The following is a 13,167-nucleotide window of genomic DNA, read 5'->3' on the forward strand; positions in this document are numbered from 1 at the left end:
TCCTCAGACAAAATTAAGACTATTTTAAGATGTAGTAGAGAAGACCCCTTTTTTATTCTTACACGATCAGATCAGTCGCGTTTTCTACATTTCAAAGTTCATGCAATAAATCGCTCTCTCAGCGCATGTAGATGTCATAGCATTGAAATATGAAGTGCATGTAATTAGAGAGCATTGTCAGGTTTATTTTTTAAAATGCTTGTGAATGTCATAAACTTCTTAGCTTCGTTAATGTTGAACTTTGTCTTTGTGGATACTATTCACAAACAATGATCGATTATAACAGCATCAAAATAAATCCTACTTTCCCTACTGAGCAAGATTCGCAGAGATTACATGGTCACAACATCATTTTAATGGAAATTAACGTAGTGCATACTATATATGTATATATAAAAAATTGTAGACTTTCATCATATCAAAGAAATTAATTTATAAATGATCATTTGAGAAACATTATTATCATTTTGTCATAGAGGGTTACACATACGCCACTTGACACTTGACAGCGGTAGTAGATAACAAGTGAATATTATGACATTTTCCCTCGATTCAACTATGACGTGATGCATTTTTTCATTATGACGTCATAAAGTGCGAACTGCATTGAGGTATATCCAGAGTTATTTCCCTGTTGTTGCAAACCTTACCTTAAAGCAAATCTTAAGGAATATGACAGGTATATAAAAATGTGGTTGAATAAAAATCGGTTTTGGCTAAACTGTTTTGGCAAAATGATTATAATGGGAATAATAATAAACTCTTAAATATAGTAATAACCATTTTTTAAATGTATATCTTAGATGTTCAGTGTAAAATTGGGATGTCCTGAATCAATTATATGTTTAACATAAAGTGAAGATTAGGGTAGGTTCACGTACAATCACAGTGTGTTAATCACAAAAAAAATCTTAAATAGATTATCAATCACAGTTAAGTTTTTATTTATAACAACAGAACCTATGCTATTTATACAGCCATTGACTAGAACTTGAATTGATCTGTTGAAAAAGAACAGTTTTATTTTGAATGATCTAAACATATAAAACTTAATTATATGTATGCAATATATAAATGGAGATGAATCTTCATTCTTAAATGCTTCTTTTGAAACTTGTTTGTTGACGTTTTTCTTTCCTAGTAGGTTTTGCATTTTAGACCTGTTGCTAAACTAGAATTAATTTCAGAGAGCACAATGAAAGGTGAAGATAATGAACAGCGATCAATCTCATAACTCCTATAAGCAATACAATATAGATAGTTGGGCAAACACGGACCTCTGGCTCCGGGATCATGAAACTGTCTTAAACTTTAAGATTGTCTTAAATCAATAAAGTTGCACTTAAATCTTAAGATTGGTCTTAAAGTAGATCACCAAAAAAAAAATTACTTAGACTTAAAATTGATATTTTGTCGACTGCCTCAGAGCTGAAATCCAGAACTCATAAATCTATCAGGAATCACATATTTCTGTATAATTACAAATTAATTTATATATCAAAATTTTATAAAAATATTAGATATTTTGTGTCATTTACAAATTAAAATCATGTTTATATTGTCTGTTCTAATTTTAGTCACATTTTATATTGCATGTATATATGGCTGTTTCATGGGAATTAATGCAGCTGTAATTTAGGGTTACACGGAAAGTGGATATTAGCATCGATAGTTCAGTGGTTAAAGCACCTGACTAGTAATAGAGGGGCATCAGGTTCGTTTTCCGATTCCGCCAATGATTTTCTCCTTTCGAATACTACATTTGGTGCTGGTGATCACCCAATGAAAGTTGAAGATAACGAACAGTGATCAATCGCATAACTCCTATAAGCAATACAAAATAGATAGTTGGACAAACATGGACTCCTGGACACACCAGGGGTGGGATCGAGTGCCTAGGAGGAGTAAGCATCCCCTATTTGACCGGTCGCACCCGCCGTGAGCCCTATATCTTGACCAGGTTAACGGAGTTATCCGTAGTCAAAATCAGATTTCCAAGAACGGTCTAACAATCTGTATGAAACACGTCAGACAACATTTGACCCAATGATAGGTTGTATTGACGAACTACATCGTTATAACGACCATAGAATTTACGAAATGCTGACTTCAATCGAGACTGTTGAAACCCCCTGTACCATCAACTTCTTTGTCAGTAGCTTACCTAGATTGAAAAACTGACTGTACGCAGAACAAGCTCTTGCGTATCGAATCAGTTCAGAGATATAAACACCATATGCAGGTGATAATGGAATATTGCTACATAAATATGAGAAGTTGACGATGGAGAAGCTGAAACCATCCGTTTTGTCATACAGTTGAGTTGTTGTCAGTTTGTCGTTACTGTCTACTTTCAATAAAATATCTAAGTATGAAGCGGAAGTGGACGACTCTGTGGTGTCTTTTATTGCTCACAGGGATATATCGAATCGACATATGAATGAAAGTTATTATTGCTAATAGACAAAACGTCGTCAATATATCTAAATGTCGAATTGAATGCCACAGCAAGAGATTTTTTTCTTCTCGCGTAGAAGTATTTTTTCTTTAATAAATTCTCCTTTATATGAATATAAAAACAGGTCACCTAACAAAGGAGCACAATTCGTGCTCATGGGAATTCCAACAGACTGTTGGAAAACCTGATCACCAAAAACAACGAAGATATTGTCAATGAGAAACTAGCATATTCTTTACTTCAACTTCAGAGTACTTGTGCGTGGAATCAGAGTGATGTTTAACAAAGTAGTTTTTTGGATGACTGATCACTAGATAGGAATATTTCCTTTTTCCATTTTTGTTGACTAAGCAACTGTCTATAATGTCAAAAAGTCTAGTCTTTAATTCATCGTGGAATGGTCGTGTATAGTGTAGAAAAGTCATAGGTTTTGATGTTATTGATTTTGGAAAAAATTGCGATATCAAGTTTACTATAAGTTCTTTAAAATTGTTTAGAATCCACATTTGATTAACACCGCTTCTAGCATATGTAGTCGCACTATAAGTTTGAAGTTTCTCCCTCACAGCTGTTAATATTTTCGTGAGGAGCAAAGATAGGGGCTTGGTAGAACACTTACTGGATCCAGCAAATATATAAAGCATGAAAGCACTGTGGACAGTCTGATAGATATGCCCAATCAACACTGATTGTAATTCTTAGTTCATTTCATAAAAATGGGAAATGGATTCAGGTGGTGAAATTAAATCTAAAGAAGTTAAGTTCAGTGAGGATACAGATATCTGGGAGGAATGCAAGTACACTGATATTTAACTGATGTAGTGTTTTCTCACATTATCACCAGTGTGAGATCGAATTTACCCATGTGAGACAGTCATGTGAGATTTTTCTGTCTCACACTGCTGCGACGTCATTTGATTGTGACGTCATATATTTTATATGATTTACGTTACACGGTGAAAATTTATGTTATACGGTGAAATAAAAGTATTTTGCATTGTTATATTCAAATCTCAATGTATATAGCTTTCTAGTGGATAACCTTGGGTTGTTTAGTTTACATTTTTAGTGTAAACCATTTTCGGGTAGGTTCTTTCTGCCTATCTAATTAGTTTTTCCATCGAAGTTCAAATGCGGCCTTTGATAATTTAGTATTTTCTCAAAGCTCCTAAATTTATGCACTAAACTGTAGGTAAAATGTGAGAAAAATAATCCGTAATTATTTACTCCTGTGGGATAGGGAAATTTCACCTCTGGAACATTATTCGTTTTCTAGGACTTGGCAAAGCCTCGTCCTAGACTGCGAATCTTGTCCCCTCAGTGGAATTTCCCTTTCCCATACTCGTACTAATGAAGGATTCTATTAGTATCAGACGATGAATTGGTGATGAATTCAAATAGAGTTTTGAACGAGCCTCAAGTAAAAAATAGTAGTGCCTCTTTAGAAGCTAAAACAGAAAAGACATATGACCGTCTTGTGACACCTACTTAAAGGCCAATCCAACTGAAGATGAATGCCACGGAGAAATTAATATTACTTCAAATATCGAACAGAATATTTTAGAAGATTTTTTATCATTTCAGCATCAATTTTATGGAACTCATTACCAGATTTTATAAGAAAATGCCATATCTTTTAAATCAGCCTATCTAAAACATTATTTTGATGCTCAATGGTACTCATGTGTTTATTGTCTCTTTTCATTTAGTTCTTATCTGTATGTATATAAACTGTAATATTTTCATGTTTTGTGATACATGTTCTTGACAGGACTACAATATAAACTAGTTTATATAACTAATTGTGCATTCCTGTATAAATAAAGGATATTATTTCTAATATTGTGAAGAACAGGTGTAAGAATAACTGGCTTTGTGGGATTGCATTCATATTTCAGTAAAAATTAGACAGTAGTCTTAATACATGTAAGTCTGCAAAGCATATTTAGGATATCCTGCAAATAATATATGAAAAATATGAAACTTTACAAATAGTATATATGAAAACACGTAATCATGAGCAATATAGTAAGAGTCAGTTTAGTTTAGAATTGCATTTTACGAACGATCTCTTAAAGACAGATTCTGATATGAACTATCATTGGGCATGCTGAGTTCCTGATATTGCTGTACGTCGTTATTGCTGACTTGTGATGGCGGTGATATTTCTGCACTCACGATATAATCCGAGGAACGCTTCTCTTGTCTTCGGTAGTAGATTACCCTAAAATGTAGTATGATTTATATCAATTACAAAGGCTTTTTGGACTCATGGAGAATATTCATAACCCTAAAAGAAATTTTGTTTACCTCATTGATATAACAATGACAACGACAAGGACGCAGATGATGATCAGTGAGATAGATAAGATTGCGATGTATGCATCCGGAGTACTATACTCGATATCCCTAGCATTACGTGCGTCTGAAAGAAATACAAGAAATATTGAGCTTTTGATGCGTACGCCGACCTTGAAACTCACGCAGAAGATGTAGAAGCTATGTTTAACAGGAAACTATGATGACAAGTGAGCTTCCACATGCGTAAGTGTCCGTTCATCTGTATCGGGATTCACCATCTGCTATTAACGTTAGGTTTATCACTGGGTCTTTATCTATAAATTAACCTTAACAGGGTAGCACGTGACCATATACATGGAGAAGTCAGCTTGCCCATCCACAAGTACATATTTACCAGAATGGGTAGTGTTTCATTGTCAAGAGAATGATTAATTGTTCAGTATAGTATGTAAAAAAAATCGTGTTCTTTATAAGAACGATTAATATCATGAAGTCTAATTAATAATTAAAACAAACATGATAACATTTTCGACTCAACAACGCTCAAACAAAGAGGTAATATATCGCTGTTCAAATCTTTCGAATGAACATTCTTAGTGGAGTTCCACTGAACTATTACAACGAATTCAAGTTTGTGAGTATCAGTACTTTGTTATCAAATTTATATCATTGGACTAAAGCATTTTTGCCAGATCTGTATCATTGAATTAACTCAAACGTTATTATCTTGACCAGATTGTGTATCTGAAGGTCCACATTAAATACATGGATAACTCTTAATCCTGATATTAAAATCAAGGCTAGAAATATTTCATATCCATTGTATATCATTACTTTTTAATGTTTTATTTTTGTATTTTCAACTGTACATACAAACATACAAACTGCAATATACACTCGCTCATTCACACTTGCAATTACTCGGTGTACATTCTGTATCAACAATAACAATGAATTGTAACATTATATATAAAATATATTCATACCCACATAAATATATACACATACATAAGCATGCATATAAACACATATACAGTAATTATTTTATTTTTCATATAAATGTATTGTGATTTTCAACAAACTACTTGTCCATTATATTATCATGCAATGCCCATTGACCAAGCATTTTGGGTTTCCTATGAAATACATGTTGACAATAACTTTTCTAAATTTCTATAGCATTTAAACAAATTAATTGTATATCATTACAGCCCTAACAATGATTGATAATGACACACTTGCATGATTCAAAACTTAGCAATCTGTTTTTAAAACAAATTTTCATTTCAATCTAGAATACCTAGTTTCTGTTAAGAAGACAAGTCATTCATTCACGTTGTAAAGGGCAGCAGCTTCTTTGCGTTCTTACTTCCGGTCATGTGAATAAATGTGAAGATGTTAGTGTAAATATTGATTTATATTTTGAAGTACTATGACGTACTTTACAACTGAAAATGAAAGAGGCCAGCAGATAAAGGAAGTTGGCAATGCAGCTTTAAAGTTAGTTCCGGTTCGACTTCCCTCGAAAACTCTAGAGCTGTATTGGTGGATAGAATATTCGAAAAGGACTGATATTGAAGTGCTATAAAACAGTAACAAACTATAACCTAACTACTGTAAATGTTAGTGCAATAAACATACCTTTGTCAATGGGTTCCCCAGTATATCCTGAATTACAACAACCATCATGTATCCCCGTTGTCGAGTTACAAGGTAAGTCACTAAGACAACGTTCACCACAGATATAAAGACAATTTGGCCCATATGTTTCTTTGGGGGGCACTCTGGGAAAATCAAAATATCATTACCAAGCATTGTTAATATTCACATTCCTAGTAAACAAAGAAAACACGCACAAAGAAAAATATGAATGATTAAAATGTACAAGTATGTTTCCAAAACTACAATTTAAACATCTCACCTTTGTCACAGAATATCCCGGTATATCCTGGATTGCAACCATCGTCACATCTTCCTGTAGTCCTGTTACAGGGGCGGTAACTCAGACACTGTCTACTACAGTTATACACACAATCAGGACCGTATGATTCTGCAGGACACTCTGGTAAAATATGAAAATTTATCATCTTGAAAACGCATATACTCTTCCCTTTCACACCCGAGGCTTCTTGACCAATTCTTTGCTGTTTTCATAAATCTGAATTTATGATGTATCGAATTTACGTCGTTTCTATCTAGATCAAATATTCCACTACAGTTAGTAGGTGCATTTTACTTGTTTTAGAAATATTTACAGTAATGACAAAAATGAATTACGTGTGTTACAATGTGTTCTTGTCCATCCATTACCACATCCATAGTCACATCGACCAGTGGTGTGGTTACAGGACAGGTTGTCTCTGCAGTGTCCAGTACACGTAGATCTACACTGTAAACCGTAATATCCAGCTGGACAGGCTACGGAATATTTCATTCTTTTGATAAGATAACATTTTAAATTGCATTCATACATGAGAGTGTCAATCCTATTTTAGTGAAGTATTAAAAGTAATCTTACATGCGTTACAAAATTCTCCCACCCATCCTGCAGTACAACCCAAACACATTCCGTTGACATTGTCACATTTCATTTCCTGACAGTTGTTAGGACAGGGTAGATCACAGTTATATCCATACACACCCGATTCTTTACAACCTATAATACAATATCGAGATAATTATAGCACCTTATTTATCATACTGCATCAAACGTATATATATATATATATATATATATATATATATATATATATATATATATACACACAGAGAAAATATGGCATTTCATTTACACATACTAAATGGATTTTAACTGTACAATAATGTAGCATCTCGTAGAGATCTGGGTTAGAATAGGTCCCCAGTAGCCCTTGCTTCTCGTAAGAGGCAACAAAATGGGGTGGTCCTTCGTATGAGACCACAAAAACCGAGGCTCACAGCAGGTGTACCACGATAAAGATCCCTCCCTGCTCGAAGGCTGTAAGCACCGAGTATAAACCTAAATTCCGCAGCCCTTCACGGACAATTGTGACATACCCATATGAGTGCAAAATTCTCGAGCGGGACATTAAATAATATTCAATCAATTCAATCAATTAATCAATCAATAAAATGATGTATCACAATATTACCTGTTACAGTTACTTAACACAATTCAGTGTGAACAGAGTATGTTTCATATCCGGTAGGATAAGTTGTCCCCTCAAGTTTTTCATTGTAGAATATAACGTAACGTCCATGTTTGACGCAAGTGGTACTGAAATCCAATGTCGGTAACTCCTGTCCGTTCTTGTAACATAGATAACCATCCTCCTTTATAGTGGTGTTTGACACATACAGCGAAAAACCAGCAAAACGCCCTCTTTGTCTCATGACTGAAATCACCAATGTATGATTAACATGATGGTGGAAAAGTTTTGCATTGTCACAGGAATTTATTAGTCTATATTTATGAACGCCATCTTTTGGTAGGTGGGAACATTTAATAAACAATTTAATGAAATTTGGGAAAAATATAGATTGCTTTTAGATGTATCAGGTTACACAACTGTGACAACATGAACTAACTTTTATAGCAATTGTGACAGCAACACTACATCACACTGTATCAATGAATGAGGTCAGAATAAATAGTGTAATGCAACCCCCCCCCTACAAAAATATATATCTAAAAAAAAAAAAAATTTTCACCAAAGCCTAAAAACTTGAGGTTGGTAGATTAAAATTCTTCTCTGAATTAAATTGAAATATATTTATTCAATGCTTAAATGATATTGATAATAGGAAAGTAAATTTTATTTTAATAAAATATCTTACTATTTCATTATATGTGTACACTGTTGCATATAACATTCCTTTTTCTGATGATTAGATTCTAAAAGTGAAGTGCACAGTTTCTAAGAATTAGTTCCACTCAAAATGCACTGAAAATATACTTTGTATGCAATAACGGGTCAATAACGTATAATTCTTATCTAATAATTCTGAAATCGTATAGTAAGTGACAATCATGTATGAATCTTCATTATAACACATATTACCATAAAATAATAATGGAGGAACCTCGGATTTACAGAAAAGTTACCGATGTTTTGAGAGTATTTTATATAGTACTGGTTCAAGATTTATGTAGAGGGGGTTTATGGACAATAGGACCATGCTCCTTATACTATCCAGGAGAGAGACGATACCCTGAATAGGTACTGATAAACCCCTGTGTAACCATATCCTTCCTAATCCTTAAACCGTTTTTTATTGATAATGATTACCATATTGTACTCCATAGTCTCTGAACTGGATTCTGATGCTGAAGATGCTGAGTACTTTCTCAAGGTCAACATACCACCATGTCGATTTAGCTGCATTCCTAACTCCAAAAGGTGCTGCCCTTGTACACGTGTTAATATCTCCGTCTACTGCACGACTCGATTGATACTTCTGACAAGTTCCAGTTTCTCGACAGCCAGATACCTCCTTAACCTGCTCGGTCTCATTATTCTGAGATAGGATTTCTTTAAAGCAAACGAAATCATCGATCTCACTAATCATCAGTATGGGAACTTGTATCTTCTTCGATACTGTATACATATAGGGATTAATCTACCTTCTTTATCAATGTTTGAAACAATTGTGATTCAATGGATATCGCACGAGTAAAGCAATATGAACAAAGATTAGCTAAAACCTACCAAATATAAAAATATAAGTTTCACAGAATTAAACCTACTAGCAAGCGAACGTGTTATCAAACATAGCTTGATCTTTCCAATATTTTAAGAATGAGTGATACCAAGTCATGAAACTAATGATGTGATGAATGTAAAATTTACTGTCTACTCACGGTATCCAGATGACGAAATCAATCCCACTGCTACATGTTTGAGAAAGACAATATTATGCATGTCGTGTTTATCGTTGTAGAAGACAACCAGGGAGTTTGAATATTAAATGTTTATTTATATAACTTTACAGACTTCCTGATATGGTTGACAGTTCACTTCTATACATACCCATTACTGTCAACATTCAATGTATACATTTGTGGTGTTCTGTAGGGTGTCAAAGGTCAATGTATTCATCTGTGGTATTTTGTAGGGTGCCAACGATTAATATATACATTTGTGGTATTCTGTAGGGTGCCAAAGAGTAATGTATTCATTTGTGTTATTCCTTCGGGTCAATGCGCTGTTTGTCAACCTACGACGGATGGTTCGTGTCGTATTTACTAATTGTCTGTCCGTCTCAAATGCTTATGTAAGTAATAAATAACCATTCTAAAATATTCACTTGACTATGACGTGGGACAGTGCACAGTCCTTGATCAAATCCTTTACCCTTCTGCCTTCAAAGGCTTTAATTAAATCAACGCCCACTTCATTTATTTATCATGGCTTTCTGGGTTGTTATTTTTGCACTAAATACGAGGGCTGTTCGATATGTAATGTGTATTGTACCACATCGTGATAACGCTTTGCACGATTTCGTGGATGATGATACGTTAGCGTGTCACATTTACTACAAGACGGGACATCCGTTTTTAAGGTCATCTCCGAGAATCCGTGGCATTCATACCTGATTCAGAACGTTTGACGATGGAACTGTCACTACCTGTTTGAAAAACTTAGATCTGTCAGGGCTGGGATTCGAACCCCAGGCCTTCCACTTGCGGGATGAACGACGCTCTAACATGTAGACCACTGCGGCGGTTCGCAAGAAATACGAGTACATCAAGGAACTGAGTCAACAACAAAACAACTCTGAAATCACATTAGATGAAATATTTATCAAAACAAGATATTACTACTGGTAATACTAATTGAACGAGGTAATTATCTCGACAACTTTTGTCCCGTGGGGATCCGGGTATATAATAGATCCTCAGTATCCCCCTTATTTGCCGTAAGAGGCGACTAAATGGGGTGGTCCTTCGGATGAGACCGCAAAAACCGAGGCCCCGTGTCTCAGCAGGTGTGGCACGATAAAGATTCCTCCCTGCTCAGTGGCCATAAGCGCCGAGCATAGACTTAAATTTTGCAGCCCTTCACCGGCAGTGGTGAGGTCTCCATATGAGTGAAATATTCTCGAGAGGGACGTAAAACAATATTCAATCAATCAATCGAAAACTCTTTGCTCATTCACTCAATACGTAAATAACCAGGAAGATAACAATCTATGTATCCCTAAATTACAAACAGTGTTAATGTCCAACGTGACGTAAAAAGGGGAAGATAACAAAATAAAAGATTAACATTGGTGAATTTATATGGGCCAAATAGAGATTCACCTGGGTTTTTTTTTTAAATGTAGCAACAGGAAAGAATTTCGAAGATGACGATAACATTTTTTGTGGTTACTTTAAGTTTGTTATGAATCCAAAGTTAGAATGTAAGTATTACAAAGAAAATACTATAAACAATCCTATTGAGAGGAGAACTATGATAGAAACTATGGAGGAGTTAAATATTTTAAACATTTTTAGAGAATTGCATCCAGAGAGTCAGCCATACAATTAGAGACGTTGGAAGCCTACAAAGTTAGCTAGGTTAGATTATTTTCTAGTGTAAAATTCCTTGTTTAATAGTGTCCATAATTGTTATGTTGAAGTAGTTACTCAAGAATACATAGATGGAGGTTTAAAAATGGTAGATATTGGAAACTTCAATGCAAGTATGAGGATTTCATAGGTCAAAAAACGTTACAAACTGAAAGTGCACCAAATTGGCAGAAGATTTTAGAAACAAACATAGATATTTACACAATAATTGAATTAGGACCAAACTTTGCATTAAAACAACATTAAAACCTACAACAATCATTTCTGGATGGATGTCGTTAAATCCTGGAAAAAACTTTGGACATGTTTTGATAAAAACAATGCTACTGAAGAAATATGTAAAAGTGTAATGTGGTATAATGAGAATATACAAGTAGAAAATAAACCTATTTTTAAAAAAATCATGTTATGAAAATGACATTTTTTGTTAAACGCATAGATAAATGAGGATGGAACATTTTTATCAGATAACCAATTTACAAATATTTATGTTAGGTTGCATACAAACTTTTTTAACGTGTTGCTCTGAATCATTTGAGCAAAGAGGATTAACCTATTATTGGGTCCGTGTTTGCCCAACTATCTGTTTTTTATTGCTTATGGGAATTATGAGATTGATTGCTGTTTGTTATCTTCGCTTTTCTTGCCATCACATATATTTATCACTTGCCTTTGCTACTAATGCTGGAAATAAGATTTTGAATCACCACCAGGTCAAAAGAAAGGGAACGGAACATTTTCAGTTACAGACGAAGAATGGAAAATGATCAATTTAAAAGGTTTTTTTTTTTTTTTTTTTTTTTTTTTTTTTTTTTTTTTTTTTTTTTTACAAATGATAGAACAAAACAGTGGTTATAATATAGAATAAACTAAAGAATATTAACTACAAATACTTATTTGAAAAAATATTAAAATAATCAATCATGACATGTGCAGTTTCTGTATTAGAAAAAAAGAAGCACTAGAGCATATTTTATATGAGTGTGAAAATGTGCAGAACTTTTTACGTATGCTTTATCCATCGTTTTTTAATCTTTTACATTTGAAATAGTCACAGATAAGAAAGCATTTTTACTTGGCTTGTCAGATAATGAATTGATTAATATCATAGATTTTCATTTGAAACATTATATATATTCTTCTCCATGTAAAGAAAATACACACTTTCTAGTAAAATTTAAGAATATCTGGATAAATATATATCACATTGAAAGACACATAGGTCTTAGAAAGAACTGCATAGAGCAATTTGAGGAAATTGTTTACAAAAACTGAATGAATGATTTTATATCACATTGTCTGCTATTTGACATGTTTCATACTGATTGACACCGTTTACCTGATTAAGATATAGGGCTCACGGCGGGTGTAACCGGTCAACAGGGGATGCTAATTCCTCCTACGCACCTGATCCCACCTCTGGTATATCCAGGGATTCGTGTATGCCCAGCTTCTTTTTTTGTATTGCTTATAAAAGTTATGAGATTGACCACTGTTCGTTATCTTCGCCTTTCATTGTGCATGTATAAGAAGGTTATAGACATAAATGCTACATCAGGAATGTAATTTTACATAAATATATATTTGTAATGATTTTGTGACTAAACGTTTAAGACTTTCAGATTGTGCACAGGGTGAACAAAACAACATAGCCTATGTTGGCATTTTGTCCCTTATCTTTATGTGTTTGTTTAGCAGCCATAATAATTTCCTCCTCTATATTCTCTCTCTCTTTGCTAACTTCTATATAAAAGTCGATCATAAGTGTGAAATTTGTGTAAATATCATTAAGTCCCCATACCCGCTGCTCAGGTTGGAATGTAGGGGCACTTGTAAAAATCCCGACTAAAGGAAT

At 33.9% G+C, this 13,167-nt stretch overlaps 1 pseudogene; it reads right to left on the reverse strand.

The window, feature by feature from the left end:
- Nucleotides 1–4,516: 4,516 nt before the first annotated feature.
- Nucleotides 4,517–9,100, reverse strand: LOC125676735 (multiple epidermal growth factor-like domains protein 10; annotated as a pseudogene).
- Nucleotides 9,101–13,167: the final 4,067 nt, after the last annotated feature.

Source organism: Ostrea edulis, chromosome 4 (assembly GCF_947568905.1).
Source record: "Ostrea edulis chromosome 4, xbOstEdul1.1, whole genome shotgun sequence".
NCBI classification, from domain to species: Eukaryota; Metazoa; Mollusca; class Bivalvia; order Ostreida; family Ostreidae; genus Ostrea; species Ostrea edulis.